The sequence below is a fragment of the Chlorocebus sabaeus genome, chromosome 5 (assembly GCF_047675955.1).
Source record: "Chlorocebus sabaeus isolate Y175 chromosome 5, mChlSab1.0.hap1, whole genome shotgun sequence".
NCBI lineage: Eukaryota > Metazoa > Chordata > Mammalia > Primates > Cercopithecidae > Chlorocebus > Chlorocebus sabaeus.
This window is the reverse complement of record NC_132908.1, coordinates 24,409,571-24,432,525: the sequence shown is the minus strand read 5'-3', so window position 1 is coordinate 24,432,525 and position 22,955 is coordinate 24,409,571.

The following is a 22,955-nucleotide window of genomic DNA, read 5'->3' as shown; positions in this document are numbered from 1 at the left end:
TTTCCTGATTTGTAACGTGCACATATATCCCCTAGAGATCTTGTTACAGTGCAGATTCTGATTCAGTAGGTAGGGGATAGGGCCTGAAATGCTCCATTTCCAACAAGCTCTCAGGATATACGAATGCTGCTGGTCTTCGGGGTTCTAGAACGCCGATTCTCAAACTCGGCTACAAAATGAGATCATCTAGGGACCTCAGAAATTGATGTCTTGGTCCCATCAGCAAAGATTTTGACTTTGGTGATGCTTAGGCATGGGAACTTCTCAAATCTCCCCAGATAATGTCACTATGCGGCACATTTTGGGAAGCTCAGTTCCAGGAAACCACCCATCCTCTTTGACATCACAGCCAGGGCAAGATCATCTCATTAGATGCTATAATGCCTGACCGTACATCTCCTACGCAGTGTGCACTCAGGTAGCTTCCAGGAGGGGTGTTCCAAACACTGAGCTGATTCTGATGCTCCCTTTCTGCTCTTAGATTATATAAGGGTATAAACTTTATTCTGTATTTGACAATATATGAATTTCTCTTATTTTGAGAAATTTGTATCTTGGCAGCACAGTGGAATTACCTGGGGTCCCACCTGCAAAGATGCTAATCCAGTTGGTCTAGAATTCATATATTTAAAAAAATTACATAACCTGAAAGTAAAATCTGCCCCAGTGATCCTAAGGTGCAGCTAGAACTGAGAAAAACTGATTTACAATATCAAGCCCAGACCATGTATAAGGGAATGGGAGGGTATCAGCTCCGCTTGCTGCTCCAGCTCCAGGTTCCAGACTAATCCTTTGTCCATGGCCTATGCCATTCCTTTCTCCTCACATTTCTGGGCATTTCCATATATATCACATTGTTCCTTTTCTTTTTGGAAGGAGTTTCACTCTTGTTGCCCAGGCTAGAGTGCAATGGCACGATCTCGGCTCACTGTGACCTGCAACTTCCGCCTCCTGGGTTCATGTGATTCTCCTGCCTCAGCCTCCTGAGTAGCTGAGATTACAGGTGCTAGCTACCACACCCAGCTAACTTTTTGTATTTTTAGTAGAGACAGGGTTTCACCATGTTGGCCAGGGTGGTCTCGAACTCCTGACCTCAAATGATTCACCCACCTTGACCTCCCAAAGTGCTGCGATTACAGGCATGAAGCACCGCACCAGGCCTACCTCTGAGTTTTTTAACACGATATTCTTTTTTTCTGAAATGGCTTCTCACATTTTCTGTATTTGGAAAATTCCTGTTCTCCACTGTCGCCTCTTTTGTGAAGTCTTTTCTGCCCCACTGTGACAGATCTAATGATTGTCACATCGGGTGCTACCTCTGATCCTTTAGCATATCTGCGCTGTAACTCATTGTGATCATATACCAACACAGCCTCTCCCACACTAAGTTGAGGACACCTAGTTGGAAGAGACACTGCTTTACTCATGGGCTGACGTGTGACATAAAGGAAAGAGTCTGACAGAGCTGGGGTTGAATCTCTCATCTGCATCTGGGATTGTGGGCAAGTTATGGATCTCTTGTGGCTTGGTTTCCTCCCTCGTTCAATATGAACAAGAGCATTTGTTCAATGCCGGTGAGGGCTATTGTAAAGATTAAATGAAAAATGATGCAGAATAGATGTTGGGCAAAGGATAGATTTTACTATTATCATATAATGTCTGCATGCTTTACCCTTAGCACTCTTAGAATATAGAAAGAATCAAGGCAATTTCATCAGCTTGAACTGGAAAGGCAATACTGGGATCCATGCATGTAATGACAATTGCACTAATTATTCCAGTAATTATTGGAAATTGAAATGAAAGTCCTAAAGAGTAAGTACTCTGTATTGATACCCTTTGATCCAAGAATCTCACTTCTAGGAATGTAGCCTGAGAAAAGAAGACAACAAAATTAAAAAGTTACGTGCATGAAGATGTTCTTTACTGGATTATCTATATTAACAAAAAGAAACAAAATACGCCTACCTGGAAGGCTTCTAAATGACCAAAAATTGAACTGGTAGTGAATTATGACACTGCATTATAAAGCTATATTGATCAGTTGTTTAAAAGCTTGGTACAAAAGATCTATAGAAATGTTGGAAAATGCTTAGGTCCCAATATTAAATTTAAAATGACTAATACAAAATGATTACCCTGAGATTATTATTGGTCTGAATTTTATCTACAGGTGAAAGACACTGAAAGGAAACACATGGAAAGAAAAGAATATGTGCATATATTTTATGGTTATATTTTGCTTGTTTTCTCCTCCTTATTTTAAAAAACCAATTTTGAAGTCTGCTTTTTAAAATTTGTATATACGTATCGGGTACAAGTGCAATGTTGTGTCACATGGAGATTGCACAGTGGTCAAGCCAGGGCCTTTAGGGTATCCATCTCCCGAATAACACACATTTTACCCATTAGTAATTTCTTATCCTCCACCCCCTCCCATCCCTTCACCCTTCTGAGTCTCTGTTGTCTGTTATTCCACTCTCTATTACATGTACATGTTTTAACATCCATTTATGTGTGACAATGTATAATATTTCTTGCTCTGTTTCTGCCTCATTTCACTTAAGATATCCAGATCCATCCATGTTGCTGCAAAAGGCATTATTTTATTATTACTATTTTTTTATAATGAAGCCTTCCCTTTTCTTCTCCTAGGTATCGAAATGGTCTTTTCCATACAAGTCTTTGCTGAGTCCTTACATCATGTCAGGACTAGAGAATAAGCTCAGAAGATCAAAGCTTCAGCCTATACTCTGGAAGAGCCACAGTCTCACAGGACAGACAGGTACGTACACAAAAAATTATACTGAAATTTAAGAAGAGGAAGTAGTGTCAGCGTACAGGAAAACGCACAAGCTTTTGGATGGAGAGGACTGAGCCCCAGCTGCAGACTGTGCAGGTCAAGTCACATCACTCCGTTAAAATGCTTGGATGCCTCCCAGACTCTCAGCATCAAAGCCAACATCTTTGCAGTGTCCTTGACACCCTTGCAGGACCTGGATCACCTCCCTGACTCCACTGCCTTGTACTTTCTGCCTTGCTCATTTCGCTCCCGTCTCTGGTCTTTGCTGCTTTCCTATATGTTAAGCATTCTGGCCCCAGTGCCTTTGCACTTACATTTTTTCTGTCTAAAAATGCCCCTTCCCTACCCCCAGATATCTGTATCACTAACTCTCTCATGTCCCTCAAGTCTTTATTCTAATGCTATCATTTTAGTGAAGCCCCTTTCCATATAATTGCAACCCCCAAGTTTCCCTATCAATTTCTCAGCTATTTTTCCATAGCTCTTGCCACTATGAGAGTTCATCTGTATTTATTGTTTGATTTCTGGCTCCTCTTACTAAAATTTAAGCTTAACGTGGGCAAAGATTTTTCATTTATTAGTTCACTGCTACATTGCCAGAACCTAGAATGATGTCTGGCGCATAGGGGGTCTTCAACCAATATTTATTGAATAAATGAATAAAAGAATGAGTGAGATTCAGTGACTTCATGTACGAAAGGTAGCATAATGACATTTATTCCTTCACTAAGTCACAATGTCAAAGCAGCTGGCACCCAAAAGGTATTCAGGAAGAATGAGTGAAAGGTCACTATTGAGATGACTCAGCAAGGGGTCCGAGGGCTGTGCGATCCGGCCCCATCCCAATAGAATCCCCTGTAAATGAGACAGTGCACCTGCAAACCCCCAGTGCCTACCTTGGAAACTCAGTGCATTTTAATAAGAAAACAGGCTTCATTTCTGCACTCAACAGCACAGGCTGTCAACAGTCAACGGAGTGAAAAAAAAAAAAAAAAAAAGCAAAAAATTACATGTACTCTGGCTATTTTTGCATCCAGGAAAGTATACAGATTTTTAAAAAATAATAGAACCAGAAAAACAAAAGCAACCAGTTTAACAAATTAGATTTAGCTCTTGTCAAAGGAAATGTTTTTTCAGCCAATACTAAACAACCCTCCCAATGCTGTAAAAGTCTCCAAATGTGAAACTCTTGGAGCTTGAAAAGGTCTCTCTTGCCAGCAAAAATGCTTCCAGTAATACCCAGAAACAGATTCATTAAAAGCTATCTTTAGCATTATCAGCGATTTTGTTATTATCCTGTGTCCTTCATAAAGTGCATTGTATGCCTCTACTCTGAGTTGTAGAAGGAGGGGGTGGTGACAGAGGAATGGCAAGAAAAGCTACCCTGGCCCTGGGGAATTGCCTTACTCTGCTAGGGGAGTGAAGGAAAATAGGAAAGAGAAGGAGCTAAAAACTTTCATAGTAAATTCAAAGCAGGATCTTTAAAAGTCAGCATTCAATGAATATTATTAGAAAAATAAATGAGTGAATGAAAGGCTACAAAAATGAAGCAATGAACTGACAAAATACACACACTCATGCCTAACATTTTATTGGCTAACCTCAAAAAACAAGGGATGCCAATGATATAGGCTCCCTGAACTCAGTGGGGGAGAAATGAGTCCAGATAGCTAGACCCATATGGTGTAGTTAATTACCAAAAGGGAAGATAGGGTTTGGTCATCATAAGAGACAGCAGAGCAGGTGCAGTAATCAAATTTTTAAGATTAGTTTGAGATGTGTGTCAATTAATCAGCCATAGGTTCCCAAGGAATGAAACTGATAAGCAAAGCCATCTAAAATCTCTATCTTCAGAAAAATATATCACTAAAACCCTTGTGTTCCTTGTGAGACTGGAAGCCCATTATTGGGTATATATGTTAACTAATTGTTAAGCACTTACTGTGTTCCAGGTATTGTGCTAAGCATTTTACTGAACTGAATCCTCCTAACAGTCCCTTGAGATAAGTCTTATTACCTGGTGGTTAAGAGCAAGGGCTCTGGGCCAGGCGTAGTGGCTCACGCCTGTAATCCCAGCCCTTTGGGAGGCAGAGGCAGGTGGTTTACCTGAGGTCAGGAGTTCGAGACCAGCCTGGCCAACATGGTGAAACCCTGTCTCTACTAAAAATAAAAAAATTAGCCGGGTGAGGTGGCACACGCCTATAATCCCAGCTACCCTGGAGGCTGAGGCAGGAGAATTGCTTGAGCTGGGGAGGTGGAGGTTTCAGTGAGCTGAGATCATGCCACTGCACTCCAGTCTGGCCGACAGAGCGAGACTCTGTCTCACAAAACAAACAAACAAACAAACCAACAAACAAACAAAAAAAGAGAAAGGGCTCTGGAGCCAGAGCATCTGAGCTAGAACCCAGCTCTACTGCTTGCTAGCTGAATGGATGCAGGCAGTTGTGTAACTTCTCTTTGCCTCGGTTTACTCATCTATATAGCTATCTCAGACACTTTGGGAAATGTTAAATGAGTTAATCCATATATAGCATTTAGAATATGCCTGGCATAAAGTATATGCTCTAAAGGTGATAGGTAATATTATCCATTTTATAGATAAGGAAACTGAGTCACAGAGTGGCTGAGTAAATTGGTTAAAGTCACACAACCATTATGTGGAAGAGCTCGCATTAAAAACAAGGCCCATTTTCTCTCCCATGTTCATTCTCTTAATGATTACGTTATCCATTAGTCAGATTTTTATGTCTAGGAACCAAGAATCCAAAATCTTATGAAAATAGCTCACGTCTGCTCTTAAGCTGTTATATCGCGATTCTGTTTTATCACAGCAACCAAGACAGAATGAATCCCAAAGATTTTTAGGAGGCAAAATCTACAGAACCTGGAGTTTGGATGGGCTGTAAAGGAAGGGTGGACAAGAGAGGTTGTGTAGTTCCCGTTTTCTGGCTTGCTTGCTTAGAATGAAGGAGGAAGCCTTCGTTGGGGTGACAGGTTGCACAGAGGGTAATGACTGCTAAGGTGAGCCTCTGAGTTTAAATTCTGTGGGGTACACCCCAAGAGGCAGCAAGCTATATGGCGCCTGAATTCAGCTGAGAATTCTGGGCAGAAGCACAGATCTGAAAGTCATCAGAACATAAAAGGAGCAAGACTGGGGATATGACTGAGGTTCCAGATAGTCTTCAGCAAAGGAGGAGCACAGAATACAACAAGAAATTCTCAGAGAACACTTAAGGGTATAGGTGGAAGAGAAGCCCCAAAAGTGGATTGAGATAGTCAAACACTAAATGAGGGCTCCATCGCTAGGCATTGCCCATAATGAAATGCATATAAGCTATGATGATTCAACTATGCAGTTCAGAGAGTGAGACAGAGAGAGAGGAAAACGGAGTCAAAGAATTCTAATGGTTTCCCCTGACACTTTGCTCAGGGAACATATACACTTGGAGTGAGTGTTAAGTAGGACATACAAATCAGGGGTTCTCAATTGATCTTAGCTGCTACGTGCTTCACAGAGTGTAAACACTTTGCTACCCTGAGTGAAGCCTAAACAAAACGTACTCTTGTCTTATAGTTGAGCTAAGAGAGAGCAGTGTGGTAGGGAGAGGGAATTCTGACCTAAAGATTTAGCTCCCTCTGAAACTCAGGCTCCATTATGAGATAACCATGGTTGCCCCGAGTAGGCTCATTGAGCCATATAATGGAGTGACAGACAGACCACCCAATGAGAACTTCGCAGCTGCGGAGGAACCATAGATGTTTTTATGGAGTGAGAGATTGGGCTGTTGCAGCTTCCAAAAGTAGTTACTGAGGACTCAGCTACTCCCAGGACTGAGGTCTGGGCTCATTCCAGAGAATGAAGATTTAGCAAACACCACTTTAGACCTGATTTGCGATATAAGGCAGATCCTTTGGCTCAGATAGACTTGCAAGAGAAGAGAAGGGAGGTAGAAGCATGAGATTTAGAATCAGTACATTCAAGTCCCTGACTTACAACATATTAACTGTGAGAGTCTAGGCAAACCTTTCACACAATTTGAGTCTCAGTCTTCTTTCTGTGCAGTGGACACTACGGTCCCACAGTGTTGTGTGTTGAGGGGATGCATGGTGAAGGTCTGGGTACCCGACCCACAGTTATCTTGGGTTCTTTCCAGAGGGTGCACATCCCAACATACAGCTGCAGACTCATTGAGATTTGCCAGCTTCCTTATAAGCAGGGACTTGGTCAAGAAAACTGTGCATGGTACTTTAATAATTGTTTTATTATGCTTTAACATAGTAAAAAGTTGGCCGGGTGTGGTGGATCACACCTGTAATCCCAGCACTTTGGGAGGCCGAGGCGGGTGGATCACAAGGTCAGGAGTTCGAGACCAGCCTGGCCAACATGGTGAAACCCCGTCTCTACTAAAAATACAACATTTAGCTGAGCGTGGTGGCACACACCTGTAGACCCAGCTACTCGGGAGGCTGAGGCAGGAGAATTGCTTGAACCCGGGAGGCAGACATTACAGTGAGCAGAGATCATGCCCTGCACTCCAGCCTGGGTGACAGATGAGACTCCGTCTTCCCCCCACCCCCCCAAAAAAAAAACTAAAAAAGCTTTAAATAGAAGGGAAAACATGAATTAAAAAAATAAAACTTACAGTTATTGAATGCCTACCTGGTCCATTCCATTAACTCCTTTAAATCCCCAGTGCCAGGAGGTGAGTAAAGTCATTCCTAGCGTAAGGGATAAGGGCACTAGAAGATATGGAGTAAGGTACCTAAGGCTGAGTAGTGCAGCTTGTAGCTAAACCAGATTTGTCTGGATCCAGACCTCACATTGCCCACTGCCACTTCCTTTAAACAACACTTGTGTTTCCTAAGACACATTCGTCTTGGAGAAAGGGCACATGGTTGGCCCAGAGACTTTCCTGCTGCTCGGAACTGTGCCCTCCTCTTATTCTCATTTTACTCCTCATAATATATGTGACTTTTGCATAAGACACCTCAAATCCCTTTTGGAATGAGTTGGAGGAGAGACACTGTGAATAATTAAAAAGGTATGTTCGCACACATGTTTTACCACATATCTATTTGGGTACATGTAGTTGCATGTAGTTGCATGTATGCACAACCTGGTCCACAGCAGGTGTTTACGATGGTGGCTGTGCTTAACTCCTTATTGCACTCTGGGAGAACCCTTGATAGTTTTCTCTGTGTAGCATGGGAGAGAATGGAATAGGCTCGGTGCTTCTCATGCCTCAGTCCTGTCTTCTGAATCAGTAAATAGCCCTTTCCAAAGAAGAAAGATTTTCATCTTTGTCTGAGGGCTGCCTCTGCTGGAAAATCCCCTCTGGGCTCTGGAAGGCTTCCTCACAGTAAGTGGAAATTGCAGGTCTCAGGATCCCAGAGTGAGGCAATGAGACACTGAATGTCAGTTAGCAAATATTCAATGCCCCCATGCTTCTAGGCTTGGGCAGATTTTCAAGGCACTGGGTGAGCCACTGTCTTGCCAGGACTTCCACTGAGTCAAGGTCTTTCACTGCACCTACAAAATCCCTGTCACCTGGGGCAGGCTGGGTGTGTTTCCTTAAAGTCTGGAACTCCGTACACCTCTGACTTCTGCTTGTCTTTATGGCTCCTGCATTTTTCTTTCCCTATTCTTCCCTCTTCACCTCCCCTGCCAGTCCCTGCACTTTGTGAATACAGAAACTGAGCATGGCGACCTTGCAGGTGTGCGGCATCATCTCCCTTCAAGAGAGAATTTGTTTAGCTTTAAGGAATGCACCAAACTTAATTGGGAGGATAAATGGTAATTGATTTCAGCAGATTTATATTGAGAACCTACTATGTTCCAGACTCAGTTGTGAGTCCTTAGAGCCTGTGCAGCTTTAAGCATGATAAAGATGGTACTTATCTTTATGGAACTTGATTCTTAGAGGGCAGAGGAAAGGAAGATGGGCAACAAAATAACTAAATAAATAACAAGATTTCAGAGAGTGGGAAGTGCTACAAAGAAAGCAAACTAAGATAATGAAATCCAGAGGGTTGTGTATGTGTATGGAAGTGCTGCGCTGCTTTTGCTAAGGTGCTCAGGAAAGATCTCTTGGAAGCTTTTGAGCTAAAACCTGAAAGATGAGAAGTCAGAACATATAAAGATCTTGGGAAGAGCATTTCAGGCAGAGGGGAAAATAAGGTCAAAAATTCTTGATAATTGCCATCAAATAGTTCTCTCAAATAGCACTTTATGCCGCATCTGCAAATAATCTACATTCATCTCTGTGCCACAAGTAGTTTGCTTCATATTTGGGGAAATACTGGGTAAGAAAATCTCTAATTTCCCTCTCCTCTGATATTTTATTCTGTGAATCTCACAAGAAAAAGCCAGAGGTGGATGCAGAGAAGGGTTTGGAGGAAGAAAAGGGGCCATAGGCTTAGGATCCTCCCCTCCACAGCCCCCAACTCTGACCCTTCTTTTTCCTCACCTTCCTCCCATCCAGGGTTTAGAGAACAAAAATCAAACATGATTTCTTTTCCTTTTCATCTACCCCCTCTTACCTTCCACCTTGATTATCTTCCAGCATCCCCAGCCCTCTGAATTTGGAGAGGAGGAAAAGAATGGAGGAAATTGAGAAAGAGTAGAAAACCATTTGTTAAATGCACTTGTTAAAATTATGCAGATTCAGCCCTGTGCTTCATGTAGCTCCTGGCTGGATTTTGCAATGCTTCATCCTCAACATGTTACCATAGATTTCTCCAGGATGCAATGATTCCCTCACTATAGATTTTAGTCAGCTTCTGAGGTCTGTTGGTAATTTAGGAGGGATCATTTTCAATCTGCTTAAGGATTAGTCAATGCCTTTTATGGGTTCATGGCTTCTTGTCCTTCTGACAGTGTACGTGCAGCTGAGTCCTCTCATTCTATGTAGAATTTTAGATTTTTATGTGCAAGAGGGTCTTCCAGACTCTTGGTCTCAAAAGAGGTCAAACATTCTCAAGCCCAGTGTGTCTCAGCCTCAGCACTATTGAAATTTTAATTATTCTTTGTTGTGGGTAGCTGTCCTGTGCATTGCTAGATGTTAAGAAGCATTCCTGGCTTCCGTGCACTTGGGTGATCCCTGTACTCACCCTCCCCCACTGCAAGTTGTGAACATCAGAAATGTCTCTATACTTTATCAAATGTACCCTGGGGGATGAAATCGCCCTGGTGAAAACTATTGCCTAAGCCTAACACTGGATAACAATTGTTTGATTGAAGATAAGAACGTGTTTCTTTCATTCACACGAACTTCAATTTGCACTACTTCACGATATCCATTTAAGCATAATCTCAGCCGTTTTTCTTTTTTTTTTTTTGGAAATGGACTCTCACTCTTGTCGCCCAGGCTGTAGTGCAATGGCGTGATCTCAGTTCACTGAAACCGCCGCCTCCCAGGTTCAAGCAATTCTCTTGCCTCAAGAGTAGCTGGATTACAGGCATCTGCCACCACGCCCAGATAATTTTTGTATTTTTGTAGAGATGGTGTTTCACCATGTTGGCCAGGCTGATCTCGAACTCCTGACCTCAGGTGATCCACCCGCCTTGGCCTCCCAAAGTGCTGAGATTACAGTCATAAGTCACCATGCCTGGCCAATCTCAGCCATTTTTAATGAAGACTTGGGTAGAGGTCCTCAATCTGTGAAGTCCACTCAGATGGCATCACATATTCACTGAAGAAATCTGGATTAAAGCTTGCATAGCTCAAGAACTATTAAACTTGCTCAATGTCATGACACTGCAAGAGGTGTTAGCAACAATCCATGTGCTGGGAAATTCTCCCTCTTGAATGACATTAAGACTTAACAGACCACAAGTGAATTCGACTAATTAAAATTTATCAGTGCTCCAATTCTTCCCTGGTAAAACACACAAAAGTGGTCTGTGAGGAGAGCATTCAGAATTCAGGCACCAAGCCATAGCCTAATGTAATGGAACATTTTATAAGGTGTATAGATCAAATGAAAATAAGAATTATGTTGAAATCAGTAATAAACATAAACTGTCACATCATTCTATTTGTTTCTTTTATAGCTAATCTTTCTCATCAAATTTTCTTGTTTAGCTTCTTCATTTGCTTGTATATTTTCCATCTTACTCCTGTTTAAGAGCAGGGGTCTTGTTATCTTTTTCACTGTTGTATCCTTAATGCCTAGAACGGTGCTTGGCATATGGTATAAACTTTATAAATATTTGATAAGTAAATGCAATTTGAATGAATGAATGATCTGAGGGCAAACAAGGCAGCCTGATATTCACCAGAAGTGGGGATAGAAAGCTTCTAGAAAATGGACTTGCCTTGAAAAAGCCTGAGTAAGAAATGTTCTTTGACTAGTTTTAAAAAAGCATGGGCAAGTGTCTCGAAAGGAAGGAAAATTTGATGGTTAAGCACAGAGACTTTAACATCAAACTAATCTGGGCTGAGCTCTCACCTTAACCATGTGTAAACTGGGCATTCCCGGTAACAGACCTCCTCTGAGCCTCAGTTTCTGTACATATAAAATGGGAATAAACAATACACATGAAGGTAACCCAAGCCACATCAAAGATGTTACAGGAAAGCGGTCCGGATCCAGACCCCAAGAGAGGGTTCTTGGATTGCGGGCAGGAAAGAATTCAGGGTGAGTCTGAAGAGTAAAGTGAAAGCAAGTTGATTAGGAAAGCAAAGGAACAAAAGAATGGCTACTCCCTAGAGCAGCCCCGAAGGCTGCTGGTTGCCCATTTTTAAAGTTATTTCTTGATGATACGCTAAACAAAGGGTGGATTATTCATGCCTCCCCCTTTTAGACCACATAGGGTAACTTCCTGACATTGCCATGGCATTTGTAAATTGTCATGGTGCTGATGGGAGTGTAGGGGGGGGCAACTAGAGGTCACTCTCTTGGCCATCTTGGTTTTGGTGGGTTTTAGCCAGCTTCCTTACTGGAACTTGTTTCTATCAGCAAGGTCTTTATGACCTGGGTCTTGTGCCGACCTCCTATCTCATCCTGTGACATAGAATGCTTAATCGTCTGGGAATGCAGCCCAGTAGATCTCAGCCTTATTTTACCCAGCTTCAATTCAAGATACAGTTGCTCTGGCTCAAATGCCTCTGACGAAGGCACTTAATAAATGGTTTCTATGATTGTTGTGATCAATAACATTCCGAAGCAACTAATTATCAAAACATTCGAATGCACTGGGTGTGGAGGGTCTCGCCTGTAATCCCAGCACTTTGGGAGGCTGGAGCAGGAGGATTATTTGAGCCCAGGTGTTTGAGAATAGCCTGGGCAACATAACAAGACCCCATCTCTACAAAAAACAAACAACAACAACAACAACAACAACAAAAACCAAACAAAATATTGAAATGGGCAGCCTTATGAAGCAGATATAGTCCTGACCTTGGTTTTAATGTGGGAAATTCCCAGTCCTCTACAGCTTGGTGAACTGATGAATCCCTGTTGTAGGCTCCATGCTACTACATTTTCACACTTGTCATGACCAAGGCAAGTGTCAGGTGTATCAACAGACAGACGCATGCAATTGGGCAGGGAATTACACATGGCTGTCAATCCAGACATTTCTGGTATGCATGGGGAGTCACAAAGCTTTCCAAGTTACATCATGACCTTATATATTCATCAAATATTTGTGTTTAATTCCTCTCTTTTGCCTTTATCTTTTAAAGTAAAATGCATTAATGATAGTTAACTTTATGTCTCAGTGTTTGTATTAGAGGATATCCAAGGAGGAATGTGAATTCGGTAGGAGAAGAGTAAAAACCATTCAAGGACAAAAAAAAAGGGACTTTGTATCCTCTTTTGGGGAAAGGGTTAATATGGTTTTTGTTATATATAAGATACTTGAATCAGAGGTATAACTCTGTTATTGTCATGAGCTGGAGATTAGGTATGGTTTAAGTAGATGTGTATGGGAGATAAGTTGGCAAAGCGTGTGTTTTGGTTGTGTAATGTGTCAATTTGGCAAGGATGAACTATCCTCCCCAGAATTCACTTTGTTGTACGTTCTTGTATTAGAGTAGGGCAGAAAGAAGATTTGGGGGGATCTGGATGGCAGAAGAAAGGCAGCAGCAATTTTGTAGCTCACACGTTGCTAATTCACCTTCTTGGTGTGAAGTAGCATATTGACCTTTAAGTGCTTTACCTTCCCCTTTAGCTTCTCTGACTCCAAGACTAGAACTATGTGCTTAGCTCCATGATGAAGGGCCCTGGCTTCTTCAGGATACCCTTATTACCAAGGTCATAGTGAACAAGAATAGATGTGGTTTCCAATTCATCTTTGTGGGGCTTCAGCTAATGTTTTTAGGTTCCAGCATGCTCATGATCTTTCATTCCTAACCGCCTGCTCTCAAGACTTTAGAATCTAGTATCAGACATGGACACAGAAACTTACAGAGACTGCTTAACCAGATTCCACAATTGCGTGTCAGTTATCTAAGAAATCTCTTACACACACACACACATACACACACACACACACACACAATCTCTTACTGGTTCTGCTTTTCCAAATTTCTGAATTATTCTAGTTTTCTACTTTTCTGCTAAAACTTAACTGATATGCAACTTTTCCTTCATATTGCTTGACTAAATGGTATCCAAAGATCTGTCCACAGAATATAGGATTCTTGATTTTGTATTCTACGGAGGCGCTGCAGAGATTTTAAATGATCACTGTTTGAAGCTCAGAAGAGAGATGTTTTCCCAAGTTTTAAAATTATAGTAAAATACACATAACATAAAATTGACCACTTTAACCATTTTAAGCACACAAAGGTATGAAAGACATTCATAATGTTGTGCAGCTATCACCACCACTCATTCTTCATATTTTTCATTGTGTGAAACCAAAATGTTATGTATTAAATAATAAATTTCCACTTACCCTATACAAAGCCCCTGGCAACCACCATTCTACTTTCTGTCTCTATGATTTTGACTACTTTAGGTATCTCATATAATTGGATTCATACAGTATTTGGCCGTTTATGTCTGGCTTATTAAATTTAGCATAATGGCCTTAGGGTTCCTCCATATTGCAGCATGTGTCAGAATTTCCTTCTTATATAACAGCTGAATAATATTCCATTGCATCCCTATTCCACAGTTCGCTTATCCATTCCTCTGTCAGTGAACATTCGTGTTGCTTCCACATCTTAGCTATGGTGAATAATGCTGCTCTGAACATGGGTGTATAAATACCTGTTTGAGGCCTTGCCTTCAATTCACTGGGTGTATATCCCAAGGTGGAATTGCTGGATAATATGCTAATTCTATTTTTGCTTTGATAAATTATGACAGTGTTTTCCACAGTAGCTGAATCACTTTATATTCCAAGCAACAGTGCACAAGGGTTCCAGTTAATTTCTTATTCTTACGAACACTCGTTATTTTCTGTGTTTTTTTTAAAGAAAATAGCTATTTATATACTTTCTTTGGAGAAATGTCTACTCAAGTTTTTTGCCCATTTTTTAATCAGTTAGTTTGGTTTTTGGTTGAGTTTTAGGAGTTCTCTATATATCCTGGATATTAATACCTTATCAGACATATAACTTGAAAATATAGTCTTCCAATTGGTTGGTTACCTTTTTACTCTGTTGATATTGTATTTTGAGGCACAAATACTTTAAAATTTTAATAAAGCCTAATTTATGTATTTTTATCATTGTTGTCATCCAGGCTTTTGGTGTCATATCCAAGAAATCATTGCTAAATCCAGCGTCTTGCCTTATTATCTGGCTAGAATATATAATGTTTAATAGAAGTAGTGAAAGCAGACCTCTTTTTCTTGTTCCTGATCTCAGAGGAAAAGCTTTCAGTCTTTCACTAGGGAGTAAAATATTCACTGTGGATTTTTCATATGTAGCTTTTATTATGTTGAAGTCACTTTTCTCTATTTCTAGTTTGTTATGACTTTTGATTTAAAAAGAGTGTTAAATTTTGTCAAATGCTTTTTATTTGCCTCAATTGCTATGATCATGTGGATTTTTTCAAACTTCCTTCATTAGTTGATTTTCATATTTTGAACCATCATTGCATTTTAGGAATAAATCCCACTAGGTTATGGCACATAATCCTCTTAATGTGCTGCTGAATTCAGTTTGCAGGTATTTACTTGAGGATTTTTGCATCAATTTTCATAAGGGATATTGGTTTGTAGTTTTCTTTTTCTGTAACTTATTTGCCTGACTTTGGTATAAAGGTAATACTGAATTCATAGAATTAATTAGAAAGTGTTCCCTCCTCTTCAATGTTTTGGAAAACTTTGAACAGAATTGCTATTAGTTTTTCTTTAAATGTTTGGTAGATGTCGCCAATGAAGCCATTATGTCCTGGGCTTTTCTTTGTTAGAATTTTTAAAAATTACTTATTCAGTCTCCTTACTAATTATAGGTCTATTCAGATTTAGTCTTGGTAGGTTTTGTGTTTCTAGGAATTTGTTCATTTCATCTATGCCATTCAATTTGTTGGCTTACAATTGTTCACAATCCTCTCATAATTACTTTTATTTCTAGAGAATCAGGAGTATGTTCCCACTTTCATTTCTGATTTTAGAAATTTGAGTCTTTTCTCTTTTTCTTAGTCTATCTAGCTAGCTTTGTCAATTTTATTGATCTTTTCAAAGAACTAACTTTTGGTTTCATTGATATTTTCTGTTTTTCTTTCTCTACTTTGTTGATATCTCATCTTTATTATTTCCTCCTTCTGCTAGCTTTGTGATCAGTGTGTTCTTATTCTGGTTATTTAAGTTGTAAAGTTGGGTCGTTGCTTTGAAATCTTTCTTGTTTGTTTACTGTAAGCATTTATGACTATAAATTTTTCTCTAGCACTCCTTTTGCTGTGTTCCATAAGTTTTGGTATGTTATACTTTCATTTTCATTCATCTTTAAGTATTTTCTAATTTCCCCTCTGATTTCTCTTTCATTCACTGATCATTTAAGAAGGTGTAGTTTAACTTCAACAATTTTATAAATCTTACAGTTTTACTTATGTTATTGATTTCTAACTTTATCCCATTATAGTTGAGAAAGAGACTTTGGTTGATGTCTATCTTTTAAAACCTATTGAGACTTAACATGTGACCTAGTATATGGTCTAGTCTAGAAAACATCCCATGTACACTTGAGAAGGATATGCATGCTGTTGTTGGGTGGAGTGTTCTGTAAATACTTGTTAGATCCGGTTGGATTATAGTGTTGTTTAAGTACTCAATTCCCTTACTTATCTTTTGTCTGGTTGTATCTGAGTGGAGTACTGAAGTCTCCAATTACTATTGTAGAAATGTTTGTTTCTCTGTTCAATTGTGTCAGCTTCTGCTTCATACATTTTGATGGTTATTAAAAATAACAAATATTAGATGTGCAAATATTATAGATGTTTGTTTTAGATTTCTTATGTTGTATGCAGATGTGTTATGTTTGTTGTGGAAATATTATAGATGTATTATTAGGTACGTAAAGGTTTATTTTGTTATAGCTTCTTGCTGTATTGAAATTTTTGCGAATACATAATTTTTTGTCTTTTGTAAGCTTTGTGACAAAGTCTATTTAGTCTGATATTAGTGTGGACACCCATGTTCTCTTTTGATTATTATTTGAATAAAATATCTTTTTGTATTCATTCCCTTTCAATCTATGTATGTCTTTGAATCTAAACTGAATCTGTTATAAACAACATATAGTTGGACTATATTTTTAAAACCCATTTTGCCAATCTCTGTCTTTTGATTGGAGATTTTAGTTCATTTACACTTGAGTAATTACTGATAAGGAGGGATTTATTCCTGTCTTTTTGCTGTTTGTTCTCTATGTGTCTTATAGTTTTTTGTTCCTCATTTTCGGCATTGCTACCTCCTGCTGTGTTTAGTTGATTTTTGGAGTGAAATGCTTAAATAACTGTCTCATTTCTTTTCGCATATATTTTAGAGCTATTTTCTTTGTTGTTACTATGAGGATTTCATTTGATATCCTAGAGTTATAACACTTTGATTTGAATTTATACCAGCTTAATTTCAATAACACAAAAACTCTGCTTTGTAAACAGCTTCATCCCTACCTATTTTGGTTACCTCAAAACATAAATTAGCAATTTCTTTCAATGAAGTATTATGCTAAATTATGTAGAAAAAATGTAGAGTTAAAAAGTTACAATAATAGTAGCTTTTAGAATAATAATTCTAAAATGTATTAGTCTCTTAAACCATTTAGAAAACAAAAAGTAGGGTTATAAGCTATCGTTACAACAACAGAAGCTTTTATAATTGCCATTCTCTGCTTTTTTGATCTTTGTTTCTTCATATGGCTTCAGTTTACTGCCTAGTCTACTTCTCTTTCACCTTGCAAGACTCCACTGAGCATTTCTTGCAGGGCAGGTCTCGTGGTAAGAAACTCCCTCAGTTTTTTTTTTCTCTGAGTATGTCTTAATTTCTCCCTTACATTTGAAGGAAAATTTTGCCAGATATAAAGATACTTGGCTGACAGTTGTGTGGTTTTTTTCTTAGGACTTTGAATATGTTAGTCCATTACCTTCTGTCCTCCAAAGTTTCTGATGAGAAATCTGCTGAAGATCTTATCAAGGATCCCTTGTCTGAGATGAGTTACTTTTCTCTTGCTGCTTTTAGGATTTATTTTATTCTTTGTCTTTTGAGAGTTTAATTAAAATGTGTCTTAGTCTGGTTTTTTTGAGTTTATCTTACTTGAAGTTCATTGAGCTTTTTGGATGGTTATACTAATGTTTTTTCTCAAATTTGGGAAATTTTCAGTTATTATTACTTCAAATATTCTTTCCACCTATTTTCCCTCTCTTCTCATTCTGGGACTACCATAATGTGTATGTTGGTCTGTTTATGTACTACAGGTCTCTTAGACTCTGTTCACTCTTCCTCAATCTTTTTTTCTTTCTGTTCCCCAGGCTTGGTAATTCCTGTTGCCAATCTTCATGTTTGCTGTTTTTCCTTCCACCTGCTCAAATATGTCTTTACATTCCACTAGTAAATTTTTCAATCTAGTTGTAGTACTTTTTAGCTCCAGAATGTATTTTTTGTTTCTTTTTAGGTTTTCTGTTTCTTTATTGATGTTTTCATGTTGTTTATACATCATTTTTGTAACTTTATCCACATTTATTTTTAGTTCTTTGACCATTGTTAAGATGGTTGTTTTAAAGTTGTTTTAAAATCTACTTTGTCTGGTAGATCTGCCATCAGGTGTTTTTCAGAGACAGTTTCTATTGATTTCATTTTTTCCTTTAAATAGGTCATACTTGCCTGCTCTGTATATGTTTTGTGATTTTGTTGTTGTTAAAAGCTGAACATTTGAATTTGACAATGTAGTAATTCAGAAATCAAATGTTAAAAGACATATATTTGTGATACCATTTTGCTGCTTTAAAACTGTGTGCCTTAAGTCAAATAACCTCATTATCCAGTTAGTCTGTTTGTCAAATGGGAGATAATAATCCTCATTTGTGTTAGAAACATCTACTCCCAAATATCAATGTTCTCCTACTCACCACTCACTTCGCAGCCTTCTTGCAGTTAGGCAAAGCCATGTAACTAATTCAGCCCAATACACTGTGAGTAGAAGTGATGTGCCACTTCCTGCTGAAACATTTAAAAGCCATTGTGTGCCTCTTCAGTTTTTGTTTCTCTGAATACAATAACATACAATAATTGTGGCAGCCACATGATGAGCATCCATCAACATAAGTCCCTGAATGGCTATGTGGAGCAGAACTCCTCACTGATACAAATTGGGCACTTAGTATGAGACATAAACTGTTGTTGTGGGAAATCACTGAAATTTCAGAGTTCTCCGATTACTGCTGCATAACCTAGGCAATCCTATAATACCATATGCAATGCAGTGTGGTTGTTTTGAGGCTCAAGTGAAAATGCTCAAGTGAAAACTATCTAAAAGGGTGCTGGACATAGAACAACTGCTTAGTAACCATTTTTTACCTTTTTTTACACCAATTTTCCATTTGGTCATCCAAATAGAAGACTGATATATATAAAAAGATAGAAACAGTCCACCTATGGTCATCTTTTAATGTTTCCCAGCCTGTGCCCTTCTTTCCTCCACACATAAGAAAGCATATTTAGAAAAATGTGAATTTGTGAGACCTCTAAATGAGTGTCTAAGAATTTCCTACCTTGCAAAATGTTCTTTCTTTTTAAAAAGGATTAAGTGTAGGAATCCCTACAAACAGCAGGTGCATCTGTACAATGGATGTGTTTGCTTATCAATGGGGGTAAATGCCACCTGCTCTGGAATCTTTTGATTGCATCTTACCAAATGAGCATCTAGTTGCAGGTATGCCTGGAGATGCACAAATGTTTTGTAATGACGAAAGCCTGAAGGCCTCAATAATGATTTCACTCTGAGAGACAGACAGCAGGACCTCTGTACTGTGGGATCTCTCACACTATGACTTTACTGTCATTGAACTGCATATAGTGCACACTTCAGCAATAGTGAAATCTTTTCAATGGCACAGTTGGTATGTTTAGACTGGTGCCTGGAACAAGCTGAACAGTCAATCTCATCTTAGCACCACTAGCTGTATAACTCTAGGCAAGAGATTTAACATCTCTGACCTTCACCTTTTATCTGTAAGATGAGGATAAATTGTATTTAGTACCTATCTTAAAAGTTAATAAAAAGATTGAGTGAGATGTGTGGGAAAAACAATTAGTACAAAGTCTGGCATATAATAACTTCTCAATAAATGTTTATAATAATAATTATGATCTTTATTATCCTCATTGCTGTCGTTACCAGAACACCGCCTGTTGCATTGCTTTGCCTTCCATGATTACACGGACTATTTTCAAAAGGCTAATCATTACACTTTAGAGAAAATTTTTATTATGTATTTATTGTTATTTTTATTGTTAAATTTTATTAAATTTTTATCATTTATTATTTTACTACATATAACCAAAGTTTAATTTAAAAATAAGTTATTGGTCAGGCACTGCATTATATGTTTTCACAGAAGTTATTTCAATGTATTCTTGTAAAACTCCACATAATCATTAAATCTATATAGCTAGAAAAACATAGGTCCAAAGGGGTTAAATAATTTGCCCCTTATTAAACAGTTTATATTTTTTCTATATTAAATTGTTGGGAGTACCAACCAAGATTTTCTGATTCTACAGTCTTTGCTTCACCCATTCCACATTACAATTTCAGGTCTTAAGATGGTCACCACGAAATGTGGGTGCTCTCCACCCCCCCCCCAGCCTGCGTAATTCTGGCTAAAGTACATCCTTTGTTTCTCTAAAGTTAAGTGATCAATGAAATTAATATTTAGATATTATTTTTCACTGTTTTACTTCAAAAATGAATTCACAGACACGATCACGTTTGAATCTTTCTTAACTGCTTAGTCCAACGGAGGCTCACTCACCCTTTTTCTTCAGATGAAGAGATCAAGGCTGAGTGTCAGGTGACGGCATTCCTGAGGTCACGAAGATGCTCATTGGCACTGTGTGAACACCTTGGGGCTTCTGATACCCCACCCATCGCTCTTCCTTTCATGTTCATAATTCCAGAGGCCATGTGTAAAGTACTAATCATCACAATTAGAGAAAATGCTATTAAACTTTGATTTCCAGATGCAGTAGTCACCCCTGATCCACAGGGGATATGTTCCCAGAACCCCAGTGGATGCCTGAAGCTAAAAATGGTACCTAACCCTGTGTACACTACTTTTTTCCCTTTACATACATGCCTATTATAAGTTGGATGTGGGGGCCTGCACCTGTAGTCCCAGCTACTCAGGGGGCAGGTGGGAGGATCACATGAGCCCAGAGGTTTGAGGCCATCCTGGGCAACATAGTGAGATGTTGTCTCTAAAATAAATAAATAAATAAAACTTTAATTCATAAATTAGGCACAGTAAGATATTAACACCAGCAATACCTAATAATAAAATAAAACAGTTATAATAAAATACCATAATAAAAGCTACATACATGTGCTCTCTCTTTCTCTCTCTCCTCTGACCTCCTCTCAAAATATCCTAATATTTTCAGACTGCAGTTGACCACTGGTAATGGAAACTGCAGGAGTGAAACCACATAAGCAAAACCTTGGATACACTACTATGTATCCCAGGAAGAACAAAACACTCTCAAATTTTATTTAGCCAAGCTCCATTCCAACTATTTTATTTGCAGAGAACAAAATGCAAAAGGAAATACTCAGTGCTAGAAAATAACCCCCTAGGGTGTACCAATGAACTCTTTGCCTAAAAATAAACTCAATTTGGCAAGAGCCACCTGCTGTTTCTTATAAAGTGGCTGGGGAAACACAAATCCTAAGGCCTCGGGGACTTGTTCTCTTTCACTTCTGTTTCCAATTCTCCATACTCTCTCCACTTCAAAATCAACAGCACTGAAGCATAATTTACATACAATAAAAAGGACATATTTTAGGTGTATAGTTCTATGAATTTTGGCCAGTTTATGGACCCATGTAAGCCTCATTCCCAATAAAGACAGAGAATGTTTCTCCCACGTCAGAGAGTTTCCTCAAGAGCCTTTTGCAGTAAATCGCCTCTGACTGCATAATCCAAGCAGTTGCTGATATGGTATCTATCGCTATAGTTTTGCCTATTTTAGAACTTCGATTAAAGGGATCCTGCTTTCCTTTTATCTTACTTTTTTGCTCAGCATAATGCTTTTGAGCTTCATCCATATTATTGTGTGTATCACTAATTTGTTCTTTTTAATTGCTATCAAGTACTCATTACACCAATATATCACTTTTTCACACCTTTACTTTTTGTAAGACACTTGGTTGTTTCCAGTTTTGGGTTATTATGAGAAATGCTGCTATAAAATATTGGTGTACAAGGCTTTTTATGAACATATAATTTTTATTTCTCTTTTAGTCATGTAATTGCCAGATTCTATAGGAAGGGTATATTTAACTCTGCAGGAAACCACCAAACCCCTTTCCAAAGCAGTTGCAAAGTGTGAGGGTTCAAATTGCACCACATCCTTCATCACTCCCTTCTCCCAACGTATCCTCAGGCAGCCACTGGTCTGCTTTCTGTTCCTATAGACAAATTTTCATTCTGTAGAATTCTTAGGAATTGAATCATACCCTGTGTAGTCTTTTTGTCTAGCTTCTTACACTCAGAATAATTTTGGGATTCACTTATGCTTAATAGTGAGAGGTGAAGCCGGCTGGGCTTCTGGGTGGGGTGGGGACTTGGAGAACTTTTTTGTCTAGCTAAAGGTTTGTAAATGCACCAATCAGCACTCTGTAAAATCGCACCAATCAGCGCTCTGTGTCTAGCTAAAGGTCTGTAAACGCACCAATCAGCACTCTGTAAAAACGGACCAATCTAAGCGCTCTGTAAAATGGACCAATCAGCGATCTGTAAAATGGACCAATCAGCAAGACATGGGTGCGTCCAAATAAGGGAATAAAAGCTGTCCACCCGCCCCAAGGGCTGCAGCCTGCTGGAGTTCCCTTCCATGGTGGGGAAGGTTTTTTCTTTGGTTCTTCACAATAAATCTTGCTGCTGCTCACTCTTTGGGTCCACACTATGTTTATGAGCTGTAACACTGTGAAGGTCTGTGGCTTCACTCCTGAAGTCAGTGAGACCACAAACCCACCAGAAGGAGCAAACAACTCCAGATGCGCCACCTTTAAGAGTTGTAACACTCCCTGTGAAGGTCTGCTGCTTCACTCCTGAAGTCAAGCGAGACCACGAACCCACTGGAATGAAGAAACTCTGGACACATCTGAACATCTGAAGGAACAAACTCCAGACACACCATCTTTAAGAACTGTTAACACTCACCACAAGGGTCTGAGGCTTCATTCTTGAAGTCAGAGAGACAAAGAACCCACCAGAAGGAACCAATTCTAGACTCAATAGTTATCAATATTTTGTTCCTTTTCATTGCTGAGTAGTACACCATTGTGTGGATATGCCACAGTTTATTCATTCTCCTGTTGATGGACATTTTCATTATTTCCAGTCTTTGCCTATTATAAGTAATGTTTCTATATGCTTTTATTTAGAAGTAATTGTGCAGTCATATGCTTTCATTTTTCTTGGATAAGTACCTAGAAGAATAGCTGGGCCATGTGGTATTACATGTACATGA